This window comes from Varanus komodoensis, unplaced genomic scaffold (genome assembly GCF_004798865.1).
Source record: "Varanus komodoensis strain SLA01 unplaced genomic scaffold, ASM479886v1 scaffold27, whole genome shotgun sequence".
In the NCBI taxonomy this organism is placed as follows: Eukaryota; Metazoa; Chordata; class Lepidosauria; order Squamata; family Varanidae; genus Varanus; species Varanus komodoensis.
In genome coordinates, this window is record NW_025335701.1 from 10,438,389 (window position 1) to 10,459,360 (window position 20,972).

The 20,972-nt window shown below is 57.3% G+C and overlaps 1 protein-coding gene across 1 annotated transcript in view; it reads left to right on the forward strand.

Annotated features, from left to right (window-relative positions):
• Positions 1–1,084: 1,084 nt before the first annotated feature.
• FA2H (fatty acid 2-hydroxylase) overlaps positions 1,085–20,972 on the forward strand; it is a 47,202-nt gene continuing 27,314 nt past the window's right edge. The window contains exon 1 of the mRNA XM_044434178.1: positions 1,085–1,104. The gene's annotated coding sequence lies outside the window, so the exon portion shown is untranslated. The remainder of the gene's footprint in view (positions 1,105–20,972) is intronic.

The following is a 20,972-nucleotide window of genomic DNA, read 5'->3' on the forward strand; positions in this document are numbered from 1 at the left end:
TCCCTCTCAACTGTTGCATTCCTCAACTCCTCGCATGAGGTGAGGTGCAAGGGCTTTCCGGGGTGTGTGTGTGTGTGTGTGTGTGTGTGTGTGTGTGGATTGGCACCCTAGACAGCTGTCCAAACTCTCTAGGCCAACCCTCGGTGTGGCTATGGAGGGTCACTGTGCCACAGAAGCTGCCTGTGGCTTTGGGGACCCTCCCTTTCCCGGGAGAGGGGCTTGGCTCCCACCCCCTGTGACCCAGCGCTGGGTGGTATCCAGGAGGGCCCCTTTCCACAGGGGTGGAGCGGTTACTCTGATGCAGCAAGAGCGAGGAAGGTGAAGGGCACCACGGGCGTTCCCGAGCTTTGCTCCCTCTGGCCCGTACTCCGGCCGGCAGGAGTGGCAGAGGAGGCAGAATGGATCTCCGATCAGGGATGGCTCCAGGGCTTCCTCCGTGCTGCGCCAGAGGGGCGCTCAGGCAGGCTGGTAATCAGGGGTCGGGGCAGCGCTTGCCAGGCCTGCCCAAGGCATGTGCGTGAGCGCGAGCCGGGCTGGGGGAGGCCGCGCCTAGACTAGCCGGGACGGCTCTGCACATGCACAGAGGCGCGCGTGCTGGCCGCTTCCCGCGGCTTCGGGAGCAACCGGGCCTGCGCGCAGGGAGGCCTGCCTGCCTGCCTGGCGGCCGGGAGGCGCGGGCCCGGGAAGGGGCGTGCTGGGGCGGCGCCGGCGCCCTCCTCGCGTCCTGCGGCGAGCGCACGGACGGGGCCGGGCCGGGCCGGGCGGGGCGTGCCCGGGGCGCGCGTGCATATGTAGCAGGCGGAGCGCGGGAGGCGCAGGTGTCCGCAGAGGCAGCGCCGCCTGCCCGCCATGCCGCCCGTCCGCCGCTTCACCCGCGCCGAGGTGCGCCAGCGCTGCGCCGGGGGCGCGTGCCTGGTGCTGGCCGGCCGCCGCCTCTACGACCTGTCGCCCTTCGTGCGCCTGCACCCGGGCGGGCAGCAGCTGCTGCTGGAGCGCGCCGGCACCGACGTGAGCGCCGCGCTGGACGGCCCGCCGCACCGGCACTCGCGCAACGCGCGCCGCTGGCTCGAGCAGTACTACGTGGGCGAGCTGGGGGACGCGCAGGTAGGGGCGGCCGCGCCGGGGGCCCTGGGCGCGGGCGCGGGCGCGGAGGGGGCGCCCGTCCGGCGGGGCGGGGCGGGGCGCGGCGCGCCTCCCCTGATGGATTTCGGCCCGCTCGCGCGCCGCTCTTCGGGGGGGCTGCCCGCCTGCCCGCCAGGGAACGAGGGGCGCAAAGGGCCGGGGGCGCCTCCCACCCGCTGCCTCCAGGTGTCTCGGGCCACTGGCTGGGAGAGATGGGCGTGGTGGTCCTGCGGCCCGCGAGGGCGCCTGCTCGGAGAAGTTTGCCCTAGCCTGCGGTTTTCTGTTTTTGGAGCAACGTGCGCAATTCTAGAGAAAGTCAAACTCTGCGCGGTGAGAGGCAGTGCGGTCGAGTGGGTAGAACCGTGGCCTGGCGCTTGAGAGCTTCGGGATCTCGTCCCCCTTTAGCTGCGAAGTTCCCCGGGCACCTTTGGGCCAGGCACCGAGCGTCAGCCTCACCTACCTGACGAGGTGGTTGTGAGGATAAGAGGGAGGGGAGGAGACTGTGAAAGCTACCTTGGGTTCCATGCAGGAAGCAGCGGGAAAAAGGAGCGTAACTTCTACGGGAGAGGACAGAGATACGCAGTTTTTGAGAAATGAAGGCGGGGGGTGTTGGGAGGAGCTCGGGAGGTCCAGCCGACCGTCTGCAGCCCCCCAGTGCCAGCAGCGGGCCTGCGGAACCCCCCTCCCCTCGGAGCCAGGTAGAAACGACGGCTTGGGGTGTGTGTCTCTCACTCACTCGCTCACTCACTCACTGCGTTGTGAGGATGACACGGGGGAAGCTGGTGCTGGTGCCACGATTGTGGGCGTTCTCCCCTCGAGAAGAGACACCAACACATCCCGGATAACCGATGAGGCTGGCCCCATCCAGCGACCTCTGGTCGTGCCCTCTGCTAATTCGCTAGGAAAGATGCGAGGGTCAGCCAAACTCCGGTGGGAGAAAGAAAGAAGGAAATGAGGCACATCCTTCGAACTGATCAGAATTTGGCCGGTGAGGATACAGGCGACAAGGTTCTCAAGAGATCAGTCTGTGAAGCTCTGTGAGGCGTGCCAGCTAAGCGGAGCCTCCAGGCTTGAGAGCAGTGTACCTTGAGGTGCCATGGAGGTGATCCGTAGGCTCCTTAAACATTGATCTCCCTCCTCCTCTTCCTTCTCCCGCTTTCCCTGCTCGGTCACGTCAGCATTACATTCATGCCCCATCGTGGTGCTGCCTCTTCAGCAGGACGGCAAGGCAGCTCCTTGCATGCTTTGGAAGGGCTCTGCTTTGCTTGGCCTCGCTTTGTACTTCGCAAATTGGGATGCGCTGCCAGGGAGCCTTGGCTATGAGGCGGTCTTGAAATGAAAGCAAATAACAATTTACGCTACCTAACAGAGTGTTGAAGCTTTACCAAACTTAAAAGCAAGCACCCCACTACTAGAGTATAGCATTTAAGGAAGCAAAACTCCACCTGCTTGAAGTGCATAGTTATTTTTTGGAATCAGGGTTTCGAATCAGAGGCAGCTGTTGGCACAGAGTCGCGGCTGTGGTGGGAAAGGCAACGGAAGTGTTTGCCTGTGCTTTGCAGCGAGGGTACAGGAAGCCTCGGCTTTTGTTTGTAAGACCTCCTCCAGTTAAATCCTTCAACCCGGCTGCATCACTGGTTGCGCTTGGAGTTCCCTGTGGGGCACAGGTGAAAGGTGGGGCTAGATGGAGTAGCTGACCCACCCTATGCCTGAGCAAACACCTGTGCTGCGCTGCTAATGATTATCCAGTGCCATTTCCTCCCCACTTTGCCCTCAGCGCCGCTGCAGGGGGGACCTTGGAGCGAAGCAGACTTTGCTCCATAAACCTATGACCTTTCCCACAAAGGACGGGCGGAAGGGCCTTAAAACCAAGCTTCCTGGCTCTTGCAGTCCTTCCCAGATCTTGTCTTGCTAATGCACTTTTCCTGTGCAGCGTTCCACCCACTGCCCGGTGCCTGTGCTCTGGGCAAGTGCGGAAGTGAGCAAGGATGACGGACTGAGCCCACACGGTGGTGGCTGTAAAGGCGTTTCGAATGCCTGCATTTGTTTCTGGTTTTCCTTTCTGATCGCTCAGGAACCCCCTTTGGCTGGCTTTGAATGGGCCCTTCCTGGAATTAAGCACGTCAGGCGACTGTGGGCTGGCATCTGGGCGCTTTCTGCCCTGGCCCCTTTTCCTTCGGCACCTCCTACCAGGGGCACAGACCTCTCAGGAGGTTTTCCAACCTGGAATTGTGCAGAAGGTGACTTAACATTCCTGCGGGGAATGATCGTGGTGGCAATAATAATAAATAATAATTATTATTATTAATATTATTATTAAAGTATCTGAAATGTGTAGGCATCTCTTATTAGCCTTGATCAGTCTCTAAAAGGAATCCAGCACATTAATTCAGTCTTTTTACTCTGTTGGCCCAACAGACACAATCAATTCAGTTGTAAAGCTTATCTTAAAAATGAATTAAGTTCAGGGTCTCAAGTAGAGACGGTCTTGGTCAGGGGCCGGCAGCCTTTCACACTCCAAGAGCCATTTGGACCCGTTTCCCACACAAAAGAAAACCCCGGGAGCCGCAAACCCCTTTGACGTCTGACATGAAGATCACACTGCATATATCGTTTTTTACCTTAATGCTATGTATCTCTGCATTATGATTTAGCTGCAGCTCTTGTCCAGTCTCTAAACACCGTTATTTTTATTCTTACATTATAAACTAGTAAGACTCCTTTCATATATTTTGAATAGGAGAACAGCTTCCTGAAGGGTCAAAGTCAGTGCTAAAGGGCTGCATGCATTAAACAGCAAACCCCATAAGTTCGTCAGCAGTAAAAGCAAATGAATCTACCCAGGTATCATTAAACGTTTGGTTTTCTTCGGAAACTTTTCTTTTCCTCGATTTATCCAAGCGCTGTGCCGGCACGGGCCTCGGATCGGCGGCGGCCGTGATGTGCGCAGTAGCGCCGCGGCAGAGGGGTTCAGGGGCCACGTGCGGCTCTGCAGCCGCGGGTTGCCGACCCCGGCCATAGAGGAAACGGTTTTCAGATGCGGCTTCAAACTGTCAGGTATGCAGATCAAGCACAAGCAACAATGTTTGACTCCCTAGGCGTCGCATGAGAAATACAAGGGGGTGCTTAGATCAAACTGAAAGACACACACGGACACCCCAGGTCAGCCATTGCACAATGTCCTGTGCTGATTGTAGGAGAGGGCCACCCGTTCTCAGCATTGCTTGTGGCACTGCCGTGACGTGATCGGTGGCTGTTGGCACGGCTGCGTCCCACATCAAAGGACCTCGTTCACTGTAGGACTGAATAGTGCACTTTATGACTGGCCAGACATTGAGGGAGAAACACCAATGGGTACGAAATACTTGCGTGGCTGCCCAGTACGATGGGACACAGAGAAAAATCTGCTAGAATGCCTGCTCGGGTTTCTAGTCCTCAAGTCTCTTTCCACTTCTGCAAGAGTGTATAATTTTTGCTGTAAATTGGCAAAGGTAGTATCCAGAACAGGTCAAATTCAGTTTTGTACTTTATATTTTCAACTGTTTGTGTGGCATCGTGTCTTTTAACTGTCTGTGGTCTGCCAAGAGAACATTGGGAACTGACTGGATTAAAAGAATGAACAGGGACAGTTGAGGCCATGGGGGCTGAAGTAGGAGCTTTGTCCAGTTGGCAAGCTGACCCACTCGGAGCTTGGAGGGCCTCCGAACAAAGCTTCAGTGCCTCCGGGACCCTCACTCAAGCTCGGAAGTTGAGGGGTGGTCCCACCAAGATTGTCTCCTACTCAGAACCCTCCCTGTTTCCTTAGGGCTTCTTCCCACTTTCCCCGTTAACACAGAAAATGTGGCAAGGAGAGAAACACTCTCGAAGAAGCCGTCCGACCTCGCGACGTGGCGCTGGGGCGGGAGGGAGGAAAACACCAGGCAGTGCTTGTGGGGCTGGCGAATGGGTCGCCCGGTGGGTCAGAAGCGCAGCACCGCTGCTCCGTGTGTGTCCTTTCCAGACGACTTGCCTTCTCTTTGGAGTGCGCAGGCACAGTGCCTGCGGGTTAGACTGACACCGCTTTGCTCGTCACATGCGTTGCGAAGCAGGCGCTGGTGGGGTGGGAACAACGCCGCAGGGCTTGTGCCCGCGACTCTAGAGCGAACCGGGGCTGGCTGACTCTTCCCTCCAGACCCGCCTTTGGCCACCCTGAAGTTTCAGCTGCCTCCAGAAACTTAATAGCTCGGCCACCGGGTCCTTCGCTCACAGGGGGTCCATCCTCGGGGGGGGGGGGGGGCAGAATGCAGCCCCAATCTCCACTGCTGGCCTGGTGGGGGGAGGGAGGCTTGTCTGGCGGAAGCAATTGCTGAGCGAGCGTGGAAAGAGTGTGCAATTGCTCCGAGCTGCTCCACCAGCCTTTAAAGAGGCCCCTGGGCACAAGAATGAAGCAACCACCCTGCCGTGCCTGGAATAGTTCCTTTGCTCAGTTACTTACAGTGCATCCCAAAGAGAAGAAGCACCTGACTCATCGAAGCCCCCAGTGCACCGCAGACAAGCTCTGCGAAGCCAGCGGCGGGCAGCCGAGGCAGCTTCTCCCGGCAGGGCGTTCCAGAGCCCGGGAGATGGCTTTCCTGGAAGCCCAGGCTGTAGGGACCATGAAGGGCCATCCTGCAAGGCAGGATGAGTGAGCGGGGCAGGGGTGGGGTGGGGGCTCGCACGAAAGAGACGCCCTCCCTAAGGGAAGGCTGAGCCAGGTTTGGTCCCTTCTGCTGCTGGAGGCCTCAGGGGGCTTGCTGTCTCTCGGGTTAACCGGCAGAGAGCGGGGCCAGCCCTTGGCCGCGGTGCACCTGTGGGTACGCAAAAGGCCCCCGTTGCCCCCTTGCGTGTTCAAAGGCCCTTCCCCCGCAGCGGGGCCGTCAGAGGAGGCCGGAGGAACGGGACTGGTGGGCCCAGGGTCTCGCCTGGCATAACGCAGCTCCCTGTGAGGGGGGGGGGGCAGCATGCAGCTTGCTTTGGACCGATTCCGCTTCTGCCATGCCCAGGAGCTGAAGCTCTCTGGGGATTGGATGGCAGCCTGCACGGTGCCACGCAGCCCGAGCAGCCAAGCGTCTCGAGACGGCGTCTGAAACGGGCAGAGACGCAGGGCTGAGCAGCAGCCACGGTGCAGGCGGCCCCTCCCGCGGGGCAGGGGCAGCCTGCTTTCCTCTTTGGAGGGGGGGCGGCTGGCCCGAAGAGGCAGCTGCAGAGGGAAGGCCACGCCTGGGGGCTTCTTCCGCCCCCTTCCCCAGCATGGCGCATCTTCAGCCAGTTCGTTACTGAGTGATGGGTTTGTTTGTTTATTTACTTAAAACTTTTATATGCCACGCACTACTGAGGTCTCGGGACGGTCTTACAATATAACAAAGTGGAGCACAGCATCCAAATGGATTTTCTAGACAATAAAACCCCACATTAAGAGAGGAACACAATTCCTTCAACCCCACCCCCCACCTCAATTCCTGAGAGGGGCAGTGGGTCACCTTGTTAATTTTGTCAAGCCTGAGTGGGGGCCCTCTGCCCCGTGGGCCTAATCCTGCTCATGGGACTCCCCTACCCCTGTTCCTCCAGCCTAGATGCCCAGGCAGCCTAAGGCCACGTGGGCTGGGAATGATGTGCATTGCAGTCTGGCACGTCTGCAGGGCGCCCGGTTTGGGCAGGGCGGCGGAAGGGTCCTCGCAGAGGCAGCCCTTTGCGGGACGTGTGTCTCGCGGCACACACGCACCCACCCGGCGCTTCCGCCGCTTTCCCCAGCCTTCCAGTTAGAGAGCGGTGTGTCGTCTCCCTGCGTGTCCCTCGTGTCCCTCGGCGATCCGCGTCCCCAGCTTCTGCAAAACGAGCCCAGCGAGTTGAGGGAGTGAGCCAAGCCGGACAAACGAGTTCTTGTTCTTTCCCCCTTGAAATGCCATTGATGCTGTGTGTGCAGAGGAGCGTCCACGGAGGCCGAACAAGCGCCGCCTGGTACCGGAGCCCCAGCCGCCCGCTGGCAATCGCTCCCCTGCCAGCAGCCTTATCGCGCCCTTGTCCGACGCTGACCCTCGGAGCGTTTCGCTTCGCTTCGCGGTGGCCCGGGCAGGAGCCTGCAGGGCGCCCGCTTCTGCGCCGCCTCGCACACCGCCTTCCTGTGACCTGGTGGAAATGGTCCTGCCGCTGAACGAGCGAGGCATGCTTGGGCCCGCGCACCGTTCACACTTCGCTGACACACGGAGTGCTTGTGCAAAGACAGCGCAGGAAAGAAGAACGCGCGAGAAGTCAGCATCATTCAACTGCAGGGGGTGGGTGCAGAAAGAGTCTTAGGAGAACCTCGCTGGGCCCGACAAAGGGGAAGCCCACGCCGGGATGCGGCCCAGCGGCAGCACCCGGCTCCCATTCCCTGGCGCGGGTACATGGAAGCACGTGGTGCCGGCCACATTTAACCACAGAAGGCCTCGGGGGGGGGGTGACAGTGTGGCACAGAGCTCGTGTCCAGATTTGTTAAGCGCCGGGAATATTTTGACATACGCAGGAGCTACGCGAGAAGGTCCCAAGTGGAGCTGGCCCCTTGTCTCAGCATCCCGTCAGGAGAAGCTAGTGGCTGCGTGGTGCACAAACGCCTTAAATAAACAAACGTAAAAGAGGCAGCGAGGGAGCTTTTAAAGCATCCCCTGGGATAAAGGTGAGAGGAGGCCAGACCCATCTGGCTCAGGATGAATCAGCTCTGGAAGATGAAGGCAAGGTTGTTTCTGATTGTCCAAACAGGGACCGGGAGGGAATACGCGAGAGCGTATGGAGATCTCTCTGAATTCCCTTCGAAACCTTTCTCGATCCAGCATCTAGATTGATCTGGATTTCCCAGAACCTCACACTCCACTGTCAACAACTTCTGGGATTGTGCCTTTACCAGCTCCTTCCCCTGGACTCTTGCACTGCTTTCCGGGCATCTGCAACCACAAGCTCCAACCTGTATTTCTTGTTTGGTCTTTGGGTTGCAAATGCGGAGTTTGTTTCTTCCAGTGGAATATTTGGCTTCGCCAGGTACTTGGGGATAATCCTGTCACTGGTGCCAAGGTTTAATTGCAATGGCAAGGGCTCCCCCACACCCCTGAAGGTTGGCCACAGTTATTTATGCTGCTGTGTTCTGGAGACGTTTTCTATTGCGTGTTGACAGCTTGATTTATTGCCCGTCACGCCCTCTTTCCGTGTGCTGCCTCCCTCAGCAGCCTTCAGTCTTTCTTGCCCTCCAGTGCCCCATATTCCACACGCTATCAGGTCTCTTATTAAGGTGCCTTTAATATATCCAGCATCTCTCAGGCTGCGGCTCAGGCCAAAACACCCACCTACTCTCTGGTTTTCCCGGGAGCAGAATCCTTTCCGCATTGCTGACCCTGGCATTTCTTTGTGTTGTTATGCTCGGAAAAGTCTTGCAGTGCCGCACTCTTGCCGTACAACCTGCCCCAGCGAAGAATTCTACTCTCCTTTAGGATCTGGGACTGATTGGAAGAACAACCCGGAACTGAGCTGGAAGGGGAAAGACACTTCGCTGGCTTCATATTTTGCTGAGCAGCCACAAGGTCCCTGAGCCCTGCCCGTTCCTTGCACTTTCGTTTTGCTGACTCACTCGGGTGGGCGGCCAAACCTTACGGACCCCTGAAAATGCTCCAGTTCTGTGCAGCTTGACCCCCTGCTCTTTTCCGTATGAGCGAAAGTGAGGGGGGAAATCCATCCCTTGCTTAAAATGGGGTAAGCCTGCCAGAGCCAAGGACCGGTGGAGGCACCATGGTCCAAAGCATTCTGGAAACCTTTGGAGACTCCCCTGTCGGGCACAGAAGTTGCTCATGGCGTCGGGATGGAATAGCTGGCTGACTGGGGGCTGGTACAGAGATGTGCACACCAGGCGCCTGGGCGGTTCCCAGAAACAGGCTTTCGTTTGGGTTTGCTCAGGGATGTGGAGTAACTGTAGACGATAGGCTAAACATGAGCCAATCACCAAAGGGGCAATTGCTATGAATTGCATTAGCAGAAGTGTCACTTCCAAATCATGAGAAGTCGTAGTTCCTCTAAACTCCTCACTAGTCAGACCCACCTGGAGTCTTGGGCACCAAGATTTAAGAGAAATGCAGGTAAATTAGAAAGGGACCAGTGGAGGGCGACAAAAATGACCCAGGGCTTGGAAACCCTGCCCTGTGAGGAGAGGCTGAGGGAACTGGGCATGTTCGGCCTTGAGAAGAGAAGGCTGAGGGGGGACACAGTATCCCTCTGTAAGTCCCTCAAAGGCTGCCACAAAGAGGAAGGTCAAGGTCTCTTCTTGCTGATGCCAGAGTGCAGGGCACGGAAGAATCAAGTCAAGCTGCGGCAACCCAAAGCCAGGCTGGACATCAGGAGAAGCTTCCTCTCTGCCAGACCAATACGGCAGTGGGACTGGCTGCCTGGAGAGGCGGGGGGCTCTCCCACCCTGGAGGCATCCAGAAAGGAACTGGGCAGCCCTCTGTGTGGGAGGGTGCGGCTTGGTGTCCTGCACCAGCGGGGGGCGGACCCGATGGTTTTCTCGGCGCCTTCCAACTTGACTGTTCCAGGATCCCTTGCTGGCTATCACTTGTTGCATGAAGCTTGGAAATCGTTTTTGCCGAAGAACTGCCTGTGGCTTGAAAGGGCTGGGGGGGGGGGGGGACCTGGTTCCTGACACCCTCCCCCTTCCAAGCTGGCGTTGCTCTGCTCTCACCTCCACCAACTGGGTGCCCCCAGGTGTGTTGGACTGCACAGCCCGTGCCCACCATGTCTAAGGAGAGGGGCATTCCGCCCCACATATGTGCAGGGCACTAGGCTGGGAAGGTGTCCATGTCCAGGCTCCCTCTGAGAGTCCAGAACCGGCGAGTGTCCTGCCTGGGACGCGTGTGGGTCGCCATCGCATAGTGAGTCCAAGAGGAGGCTGAACCTTGCAGGGCCCAGGCGAGGTCAGCAGGGACCCAGGTGCTGCCATTCCCAGGGGATGGAGGTTGGACAGGGCCCTGGCCCGGAGGCTAGCACTCCGTCCATGCCTTGGTGCCTCTGCTCCCTGGAGCTTGGTGTCCTCGTGGAAGGGGGTGCCAGTCCAGGTCCAAGCACCACTGAAGTTCTGGGAGCACACACTGGTTCCCTGCTGGATTTCTGGTTCGTGATGGAGAGAGATTTACAGGGCCGTCTCACCCCTTCGCCTGTCCTGATTTATGCGCAGCCCAGCCGTACTTGTCCGACTGCATTCTGGCAGTGCCTTTCAGTTTTGGACAAAAGGCCTAACAGTGCTGCAAAGGCACACCTGTGCTGAGAATACCAGGTGCCACTGAATATTCTGTGTTTGCAGAAGGGGTGGCAAATTCTTCCTCAGGCATGGCAGCATCTTTCTTCATCCGAAAAACCTCCCGTCTTTGTCATCAAATGAGTGGTTTCTGTCTACTTGCCCTTATCATCTCCACCAGCTTCAGAAGCGCCGTGGGTTATCTCACTGTGCCGCTTGTAACCTTTAGTCATTCCGAACCTTTGTGGATGGCCCAGGACTTTTCTCTCTCTCTGCACATGCACAAGTTGGGTGAGCAGACAGTTCCTGAAACCATGTTATTGCTAGTCACGAAGTCGAGTCTGACCCATCGCAACCCCATGGACCACATTCCTCCAGGCCTTCCCATCCTCCACAATCCCTGGAGTCCACCTAAGCTCACACCCACCACCCCAGTGACCCCATCCAGCCACCTCATTCTCTGCCGTCCCCTCCTTCTTTTGCCATCTATTGACCCCACCATTAGGCTCTTCTCCAGGGAGTTCTTCCTTCTCATTAGGTGGCCAAAGTATTTGAGTTTCATCTTCAGGATCTGGCCATCTAAAGAGCAGTCAGGGTTGATCTCCTCTGGGACTGACCGGTTTGATCTCCATGCAGTAAAGGGACTCGCAGGAGTCTCCTGCAACACCACAATTCAAAGGCCTCAATCCTTCGGCGCTCAGCCTTCCTTATGTCCAGCTTTCACAGCCATACATTGCAACTGGGAAAACCATCGCCTTGACTATACGCACTTTTGTTGGCAGGGTGATGTCTCTGGTCTTTAGTATTCTGTCTAGATTTGCCTTCACTTTCCTCCCCAGGAGCAAGCGTCTTTTAATTTCTTGGCTGCAGTCCCCGTCTGCGGTGATCTTGGAGCCCAGGAAAATAAATGTGGTGCACTTATCCACATTGAATGCCATCCTGTTGTCTCCTGCCCACTTCCATAGTTTGTCCCGGTCCTTTTGGATCTGGAGTACCTGCTCCTCAGTTGTGGCCACTGCCCCAGTTTTAGTATCGTCTGCAAATTTGATAAGCCAACTGTTCACCCCTTCTGCCATGTCATTGATGAAAAGATTAAACAGAATCAGCCCCAGGACAGAGCCCTGGGGGACCCCACTTGTCACTGGCCACCCTCTGCTTTCAGTCAGTCAACCATTCCCTAATCCACTGGACAGTGCTTTGGTGTATCCCAAAACTCCTCAGTTTCTCCACCAGGATATCATGGGGCACATTGTCAAAGGCCTTGCTGAAATCCAGGTATACCACATCCACTGCATCCCCTCCATCTCAAAACCTTGTCATAGAATTCCACAAGGTTTGTCTGGCAGGATCTGTTTTTGCGGAAGCTGTGTTGTGTGGCTGTCAGCCTCCCTTCCCTGTCTAGCATCACTAGATCTCTCTCTATTATGAGCCTTTCCATTGTTTTTCCTACAATGGACATAAGACTAACAGGTCTGTAATTCCCCATGTCCCTTCTACTACCCTTTTTGAAAATTGGGACCACTGACGCCACTCTCCAGTCCTCTGGGACTTCACCCGTTCTCCAGGAGGCCTCAAAAATGGAGGCCAGTGGGTGTGAGAGAACCCCTGCCAACTCTCGAAGTACTCTCGGGTGTAACCCATCGGGGCCTGGCGCCTTTGTAACGTTCAATGCCCCAAGGAAGCCCTTGACTTCTAGGGGGGTGACTCTAATCTGTGCCCCTAAGTCCCCGGCCTCATCTAATCTCCTATGCGGATCTCCCCTGTCCTGCTCTGGGGAGAAGACAGAGGCAGAATAGTCATTTAGCATCTGTGCCTGTTCCCTCATATCAGTCACCGGATCTCCTTCCTCCTTATTTCGTGGTCCCACCACTTGTCTCCCCTTCCTCTTCCTATTCACATGCTGAAAGAAGCCCTTTTTGTTGCTCTTGATATTCCTGGCAAGTCTCAGCTCAAAATCAGCCTTAGCCTTGCGAAGAATCCTTCTGCAATGGGCCTCCTCCTCCCGGTATACCTTTTTGTCTATTTGCCCCAGTACCCATTTCCTACGGAGGTTCCTCTTTCGTCTAATCCCTCTAACCACCTCCTTTCGCATCCATGGCGGCGTTTTCCTCCACCTCCCCACCTTACTGACTAGAGGTATCGTCAAGGCTTGCGCCTCCAAAACCTCCCTTTTGAGTGCCATCCACCCCTCCTCAACTCGCTTGCCTTCCAGCAACCCATCCCAGGAGACTTTCCCCAGTCTGGCCTTCCGTTGGCCAAAGTTGGCCCTCTTGAAGTCCCAGCTTCTAGTGCTCGACCTGCTGCACGTCCCCAGTCCCCTGATCTCAAAGCAAAGGATGGAGTGATCGCTCGCATCCAGAGCTCCCCTAATGATCTGTACTTCATCTATCAGCTCCTCCCCATTGGTCAAGACCAAGTCAAGGATGTTTCCCCCCTTGTCACCTCTCGGACCCTCTGTGTGAAAAACCCTCCCTCTATGGCTTCTAGGAAGCGACGTGACCTGGCTGTCACCGCTGAGTGAGTCTCCCAAGTAATATCCGGGAGTTTGAAATCTCCCATAATTACTGTGTCTCTCCCCCGAGATATCCTTAGAATCTGGCCTGTCAGGACATCATCCAGGTCTCAAGTTGACCTGGAGGGCGATAACATACCCCCACTGCCAGGTCTCTTTCCCTGTCAAAACCGCTAAGTTCACCCAGACTGCCTCTACCGAATCCCCATCTGTGCTGCATTCTATCTCACTGCATCCTATCCCTTCCCTGATGTATAAAGCCACCCCCCCACCGCTCTTTCCCTTCCTGTCCTTTCTAAAAAGGTGATACCCTTCTGTGTTCACGTTCCAGAGTTATGACTTGTGCCGTTTGTGCTGCTTCTCCTTTACCGTTTGGTTGATTCCCTCCACTTTCAAACCAGACCGGAGAGTCTATCCAGTGAAAGGTCCCTTCAAGCGGAAGGATTTCCTCATGGTAACAGGGCACCTGGCTTTCCTGCAGAATTACTGCAAAATTTGGAAGATACCCATTTTGGCAGTACAGATTTGCGGAGGTGGCAGAAACGGACGGAAAACTTGATGGGAGTGAGGCAGGTTCACGGAGGAAGGAACTGTGTTCTGTGGGTAAGAAGGGCTGATCTGCAGGGGAGATCTCTACTGATGCAGGATAGGAACAAGGAGCAAAGCCAGCTTTGTGTTCATTCCACGCTTCGTTCTCTCCCTCTTTTTTTCTTTTTAGTGTGGGGAGACTGACGGGGCAGTTGGAAGAACTGCTTCTAAACGTTCTGCAAAGCTCAGAATGAATTCTAGCTGGTGCAAGAGCTGAAAGGTCAAAGTCAGAGGCCTGGTGGAGTCATATGATTGTGAACGTCTCACTCCTTGAGGCTAATTCGATGTTTCTCAAAATGCATCAAAGACGGTTGTGATGCTGCAGCCTGCCCCAGCCTGTTGCTGCACTACAGATCCCATCATTCCCAGCCAGAATAGCCATTGGCCTCAGGTGTTATTATGGCCAACGCTTGTCCTCCTAGCCTGTGTTTCATGGGCCAGAGTGGCACCCCCTCCCCCACTGAAACAGTTATTCTCAAACAAGGCGTCTGAACAAGCAAGGTACCCCTGGTGCCATCACGACAGCTTTGAGCCTGAGATCATCTTTGTGGCACCTCCTGGAAGGAAAAAATAAGCGCAGAAGGCAGCCCTGGGGGTGGCTGTGGAGCACCTGGGCTGGTGCGTGGGCAAGGGCTTTGTGCTCGCAAGGCAGAAGATGGGAGAGGGGAAACTGAGGCAGGGACTTGGCATGTGCCTGGCAGCAGGGTCTTGGATCGAGGAAAGGAAGGGAGGCAGAAGACGAGGAGGACAAGGCCAGGGGTGTCCTCCCTCTAGGGTTCTGTGCCCCCTTCCTCTGCACAGCCTTTGTCAGGGTGGCCAGGGTTCCTACTTGGCAGAGAGCACTCCTTGGTTGGAGGGGTCCTCTTACTTGAAATGCTGTCCCATCCGAGTCTGGTTGGGGGATGAGTTTGCCGTAAGAGAGGAGGTGGAGCGGGGCCCTTCAGGCTGCACCGGGGTGGTGGACAACCCCAGGCTCCAGGTCTATATCAAAGATGTAAGAAAACCAAGATAAATAAAAGAAAAATGTAAGAAAAAAAACATCAATCCTGTAAATGGCCCGAGGTAGAGAAATGCTACTTCCTGTTGTGTGCCAGTCCACAGCGATGAAGTACAAATGTGGGGGCGAGGTGGTCATGTGTCCTCTTGTACGGAGGACAGTTCTCTGTTTGAGAAGCTTCCTCTTTAGAGGACCGTCCTGCCGAAGGCTAGCGTAGAGATGAAGAGCTCCACCGAGAGACGGGCCCTGCGCCTGGAATTCTAGGGAGGGGTGCATCTTACTTCAGTAAGAATGGTGGGGAGCATTTCCAAATATATGCTTGTAATACACATATTACACTGTGTATGTATACAAATGCTGTTCAGACGCCTGCCCTCTTTTTTGGCCGTGCATTTCCTCTTTTTTTGGAGGTAGGTTAGCGGCATGCCCCAGGTTCAGGTCTCTGGCTTCTCCAGGCTGCAGGGTCTCCGGCAGTGAGGCTGGGAAAACCGCTGCCTTGCGCAGGTCCTGCCTGCCAGAGCTGGACTAGCTGGCCCTGCCGTTGGGCCCAGAATGGCAGTGGGGATTTGGGGCGGGCAGGCATGAAGCCGTGTGTGTGTCGCAGCAGGCAAGCTGAATTTCATGCACAAGTTGACCGGGAGCCTGAGCTGGCCGAGAGGACGGCCGAGACGTGAGGACGGGGGCTCTGTGGGCCGGGGCTGGGAAGAGGGCGAAAGGCCTGTTGGAGAGCGCTGGGGAGAGGACTGCAAACCACCCTGCGGAGAGGATGTCCGCCCCACTCATGGGTGACCGAATGCAGTTGCGGTTGTCACATCTCAAAAACGGTTCTGTGAGTTGGACAGGAGTGACTAAAGCAATCAGCCCCAGAACCTCTTCCTGTTGAGGGAAGATGACAGTAACGGGGGCTTTTAAGGTTAGACGAAAAGGAAAGTACGAGTATGTACGGGGGCAGAACAGGGGTAGGAAACTATGCATGGGGAGGAGGAAGTGGACGTTGTTTCCGTTCATGATCTTGGATCTCGGGCATTCAGTGAAGGGGAATCGTGCAAGACGCATGACGGGAGAGGACCTCTCTGGCGCATTGTTCATTTGTGGGAATGGCGTGAATTACACCCTGTGATGGCCTCCCTGGGCGCACAGCCTGACTCCTCGGCGTGTCATGAGACGCGGGGCACGCGCACACTCGCGTGGTTTGAGAGTGTCACGAAAGGCAGGGCACCACGTTGCCAGGAGGCCCGGTCCTCCCCTCGGCTGGAGTCCCGCAGGGGCCCCGAGGCGGGGTGGCCGAAGCGGAGGCGCCGCACTCTGATGCATCCCCCTCTTCCGAAGAGAAGGGCCCTCCCAACCGGGATGGGCACCTTGGAAACCCTCTGCTGAAGCAGCCCAAAACGAACCCAGAAACAGGGCCGAAAGATGAAATCCCAGGCGGAAGGCACTCGGCCAGCGACTCAGCAGAGCAAAGGGCAAGTGCAAATAGTTCCGTCGCTAATGATGCAGCCAGATCAAAGCTGGAAGAAAACTACCAGCTGACATGGATAAAGGTGCAAGGAAAGTCCAGTTCAGCACAACGGGGGCTAAGGGGGTGTGGGATGTGAGAAGCATGGGATCGAGGCGCACCAGGCAGCACGAGGTCAGAAGCGGAACGGTTGAACACGGCAGTGCCGTTCGGTTGGCAAGCTGGTGGGTGAGCGCGGAAGGTGAGGGACATGTGACGCATTTTGAAGGAGTCTCTCTGAGCCAAGGTAGTCGGACTCGGTGCAGAAACAGATTAAAGGAATTGCTTGAGTGACTGGAGTCTCCAAGACAGAGAGGTGTACCCGGAGGGCCGGGCCGGGCCAGGGGTCAGGATGGAAGCCGTTGAGATTGTTAGATTTGTGTCAGCATTGCCGGAATTCCCACTGGAAGCAGGCAGGAAAGAAATGATGGCTCGGGCATTAGAGGGGAAATCTGGCCCGTGGGTCTGTGTCGCAGCTTCCGCTGGTGGGTGGCAGTGGGCGAGCTGGCGGACTCCCTGCAGGGGCTGACAGCTGCTCTTGCTCCACGCTTTCTTCTGTCGCTTGCTTGGCCAGCCGAGACCCGGTGGACAGGAAAGGGAGCCTGCAGCACTGAAGCAGGGGAGCAATCATGTGGGCCCCTGCTCACGTGTGGGCCCACGGCCCCTGCCTGGCAGCTGGCGTGCCCCTCCCGGGGGAGCCCTCTTTGGAGGAATTGAGAACTCTCGCAGATCAAGGGCACCCCAAGAGACTGGAAGACCAAGGAGAGGCTGTGCCTTTGCGGGGGGCTGGGAGGGCTGCCGGTCCGTCTCCTGCCGGTGCCGGCCACTTGGCCCTTGAGGCGGAGGGGAAGCATGGTTCAGCAGTCCCCTTGCCCCCAGGAGAGTCATCGTCCCCAGAGGCAAGCCAGGAGGAGGAGCAACGGTTCTCCGTGGGTTGTCAGAGGGGCCGAGCGGACTGCAGCTGAGACCTGGATGGGGCTCTGGGGGGAGGCGCTGCTGGTTTCGGCCTAGCCGGTGCTGCGAACCACACGGTCGCAACGCCATGGGCTCGACTCTGCTCACGGACTGCATAATGTGCCTGACCGCTTGGCTGTGCTTCGGCCGGCCCTGCTGCACCGAAACGGCACGGTGCACGTGACGGCCGAGTTGTCCCTGACCGGCTTTTTGCCCCACCTTGTGGATTTCCCCATCCATGCTGCAATGTCGCCCAAACGCCCCTGCAGAACAGCCACTCCTGGCCCTCGGGTGGATTCAGCCTGCAACGGCTGACTCATCAGCAGCAGAGGTGCTCTTTCCCAATCCACATTCTCTGCCTGTTTGTAACCGCTTCGAGAGGATCGCCTCCCAGTCGAGGAAGGGCCACGCTGGGGCTGACAAGGACCAGCCCAGAATAGTCTCTTCCCTCAGCGGCCAGCCATGGGGTGGGCAGCCACACACTGCCCGAAGGGGGGGATTGCACCTGCCAGGAGGAGGAGGGAGGGAGACACGGTGGCTGCGGCGCTCTGGGCATCGTCGTCCAGCGCATCTGGAGGCACACCACGCCGGGAAAGCTGGCCGGCGCTGATTTACACAAGGGTGCAACTTTGCAGAGAAGGCCTCGGACTTAGAAAGAGCCGTGTGTCCCGCAGCAGTGGGGAAGAGCCTCAGCAGGTGACCTGTTTGCTCACTCCACCTCACGCGTCGCTGCTTCTCGTCCCGTGCCTCGGCTGGGCTGCCCTTTGAAATAGTGGCCTCCCTCAAATCGAGGACTGCCCGCCTCTGGAGCAGGCCACATCGGCAGCCTCTGGGGAAGCCGGCAGACTGGGCGCCCATCCTCAGCTTCCCCGGTCGGCCCTGGGCCTGGCTTCCACCGCTCCGTGCATGCTTGTGTACACTTTGTCCCCGCCGGCTCAGTGCTATTATGGGCGCAGCATTCCCAGACATAAAAACTTTCCTCTCGGGGCACGTGCTGATCCGTCTGGCCACGTGGATTGCCCTTTTCTGTGCCTTTTCCAGCTCGGCAGCATCTTTCTTGAGGTGCACCAGCTGGAGCGGCATGCTCCGAACGTTGCCAAAGAGCAGCTTGATGCTCCCAACTGCGTTTCCGTTTCCTTTTGTGCTTAATCCCCGGTATGGCATTCGGCCAAGAGTTGCTGCACAGGTCGACTTTTTCAATTTCCTGACAGCCTGGAGAAGCCTCATCTTGGTTTGTCCCCCTTGATCTTCCCGTAGCAAATTCTTTTAAATGATCAAGGCTTTATTTTGTGAGCTCTGGACGGGTCGCTCTCTCTCCCAGTCCTTTCTGAAAAGGACACTCCTTCCAGGCGAGGAAGGCAGCCTGATTTTTCAGATCTTGGTTTTGCGCTTATCTGCGGCCTTGCACTGCTTTCTGGTCTTTCCCACTTGCATGGGATCTTCCATCTGGATCCATTTGGGAATCGTCTCTGGTTCCGCACTCAGAGGGATGGTGTGGCTTTCCAGGCACAAGAGAAAGGGCAGGGTCTCCAGACGGGGTCTCCTCCTGCAGCTGTGTGGCACTACAGCTGGCCGCATCCACAGGGCTGGCTGAGGGGGCGGCTCTGGCAGCTGCAGCCAAGACGGGGGGGGCACCAGCCTGGGAGAAGTAAAGGTTTTCACGATCCTTCCTGGAATCCGTCCCTCTGGACTTCTTCCTGGGCTTGCCCTCACTTGGGAAGGAGGACGGAAGTTGGCAAACGCTTGGGCCGCAGCTCCCATGCACGGACGGGGCCGCTGCTGGTGCAGCGCTTGCTTGGGCCGACTTCCTGGCCAGCGTGGTCGCGAGAAAGCCGGGCCCGGGCCTTGGGGAAGCGGGTGGGTGTCGCGGAGCCGAGCCCGGGGAGCTCGGTGGGCTGCTAACACCTCCCGAGGGGGTAATCCGCAAGAGGGCACGTGGTGCTGTGAGTCACGGGAGCTCCTGGCCGCACCTGGAGTTGGGACCGACCCTGCAAGAGACGCGCTTGTCTTTGGGTCCAGGAAGAGAAAGAATCTGGCAGCAAGAGTTCGGGCAGTGGCTTGGCCACTCCAGTCTCAGAAAGACTGTGCTCCTTGGAGACAAGGCACCGCAGCAAGCAGCTCGTCACGCCGCGTATCCCGCTTGGCCCAGGGATCCACAGCTGCCATCTGGAGTGGTTTCCATGCCGGTATCTGTGCCATGAGGGCTTCTCCTTGCAGGATGGCCAGGATGCTGCAGCAAGAAGGAAGCGACAGGTTCTCTGCACGTGGGCAGGGGTCATCTTCCTCCTCTTTCCTGCTTGGCCTTCCCACTTGGACGTGGCAGTGCTCTGGGCCAGCATCTGGAGCCCTGGGCCCACCCAGATGAGCAGCAGGGGCTGTTTAGTCCCTGCCGTTATGCCGGCGCTGTGACTTGAATGAGCTGAACGTGAAAAATGGCACAGGTGCAGAGGCCGCTTTCACAAATGGGGCTGGACAAAAGCTTTGTTCGAATGTGCGGAATGCAGGAGGAATCTGAAAACGTGGAATGCAGTGGGAGGCGCTGGAAGAGAGCCGAATTGTGTGCCGCGGAGCTGAAAAGAGGCCTGTGGCCGTCCAGAGCCTGCCTCCATCCTGTGAAGTCCTTAGGCCCAGGCACAGCAATATACCTAGCTGCACCGGTGCACAGCGGCCTGAAAGCCGCCACTGCTCCCTTGCAGGTGACTGGTGGGCAGTCTGGGCAGGGGACGCCTGCCGCCGCCAAGCCCGTTGCTGCTCCCACGGTGCCTCCTGCTTGTCCCGGGCCTCTGGGCAAGAGGCGAGAGCGGGCTGAAGGGGCCTGGTTGGCATCGGGTGGCAGCCTTCCTCTGGGCTGGGCTGCAGCGTCTGTGCGTGGCCCACCGTGGCACTGGAGAGCCAAGGGGAGACATTCCGCTCTGGCGGGATGGATCGCCCTGCGGCGGCAATCACATTCACAGCCGCACCTGCCTTTTTCTGCAAGAGCAGCATCTCCACCGCGCTGCAATAGAAAATGGTTGTAAATGCCCCCCTGCGGCACGGTGGCATCTCTCTGGTGGTGAGAGGCTTCAGTTGGAGGCCTGGGAGGTTGGTCACGAGGCTCACTCATCGATTTGGGGCCGGACACTCGCGCGGCCTATCCTGCCACACAAAGTTGTCGTGAGCACGAAAAGGGACTAGAGGAGAATGGCGTGAAGCCCCCAGGGATCCTCACAAGAGGGGAAAAGATGGGATATAAATTCCGTGCAGGGTAAATACACGTCTTGCAGGTCTTGGGCAACTTGTTGGGGCTCAGCCACAGCCCCGTCTCTGGCCTTGTGTGAGTATTACTGACAAACTTTATCTGCACAGGTTATCTGGGTTTCTAACTTTCTAGATGTTTATAAACTCAGCAACAAAAATACTAAGAAGAACTGAGTTGGAAAGATCATGAACTGCCTCTATTGCTAAGCTTTCTTTTTTTGGTGGCAACATCCCTGCGCAAGCCCAGCGTGTGGATTTCTGGATTCTTCCTTATGAGGCTGCAGTTGCGTCCAAATGGGGCTGCTCTGTTCATTGGCTAAAAAGCCTGAAAGGCGAGCATCAGGGAGGCAATGAGCAGAACAGCGGGTGCATCATTTCCTCCCGTCTTGGGTTCCAGGAGGACTAGAAACTTGCAAGGTCAGTCATAGCTCCTGGCAGAGGCCCACAATCATGGCCGAAACTGGGACTGGCCGTCCTTTGAACGCAACACCCAGCTTTCCCTTTCCCCTGCCTTCTCCTCCTGCACTTGTCCTGCCCTTGTGGGCAAAGGCGAGGGGTCTCGAGGGGCTTTCCCACACCAGTGCTGACATCGCAACCCTTTGTGTGCTGACAGGGCAGGCAGGTGCCAAGTCACACACGGCCAGTGTACCTATGGAGTGCCTGCTGCCCTCGTCCTCCTCGGGCTGGCTGGATTCACGCAGCAGCCTCCCCACCCTGCACATGGCCCATGTTCCTGGGCTCAGCTCACATGCAGGCTGGAAAACTATCTCTGGCCCCACTTATACAGAGTGGACTCAGCCAG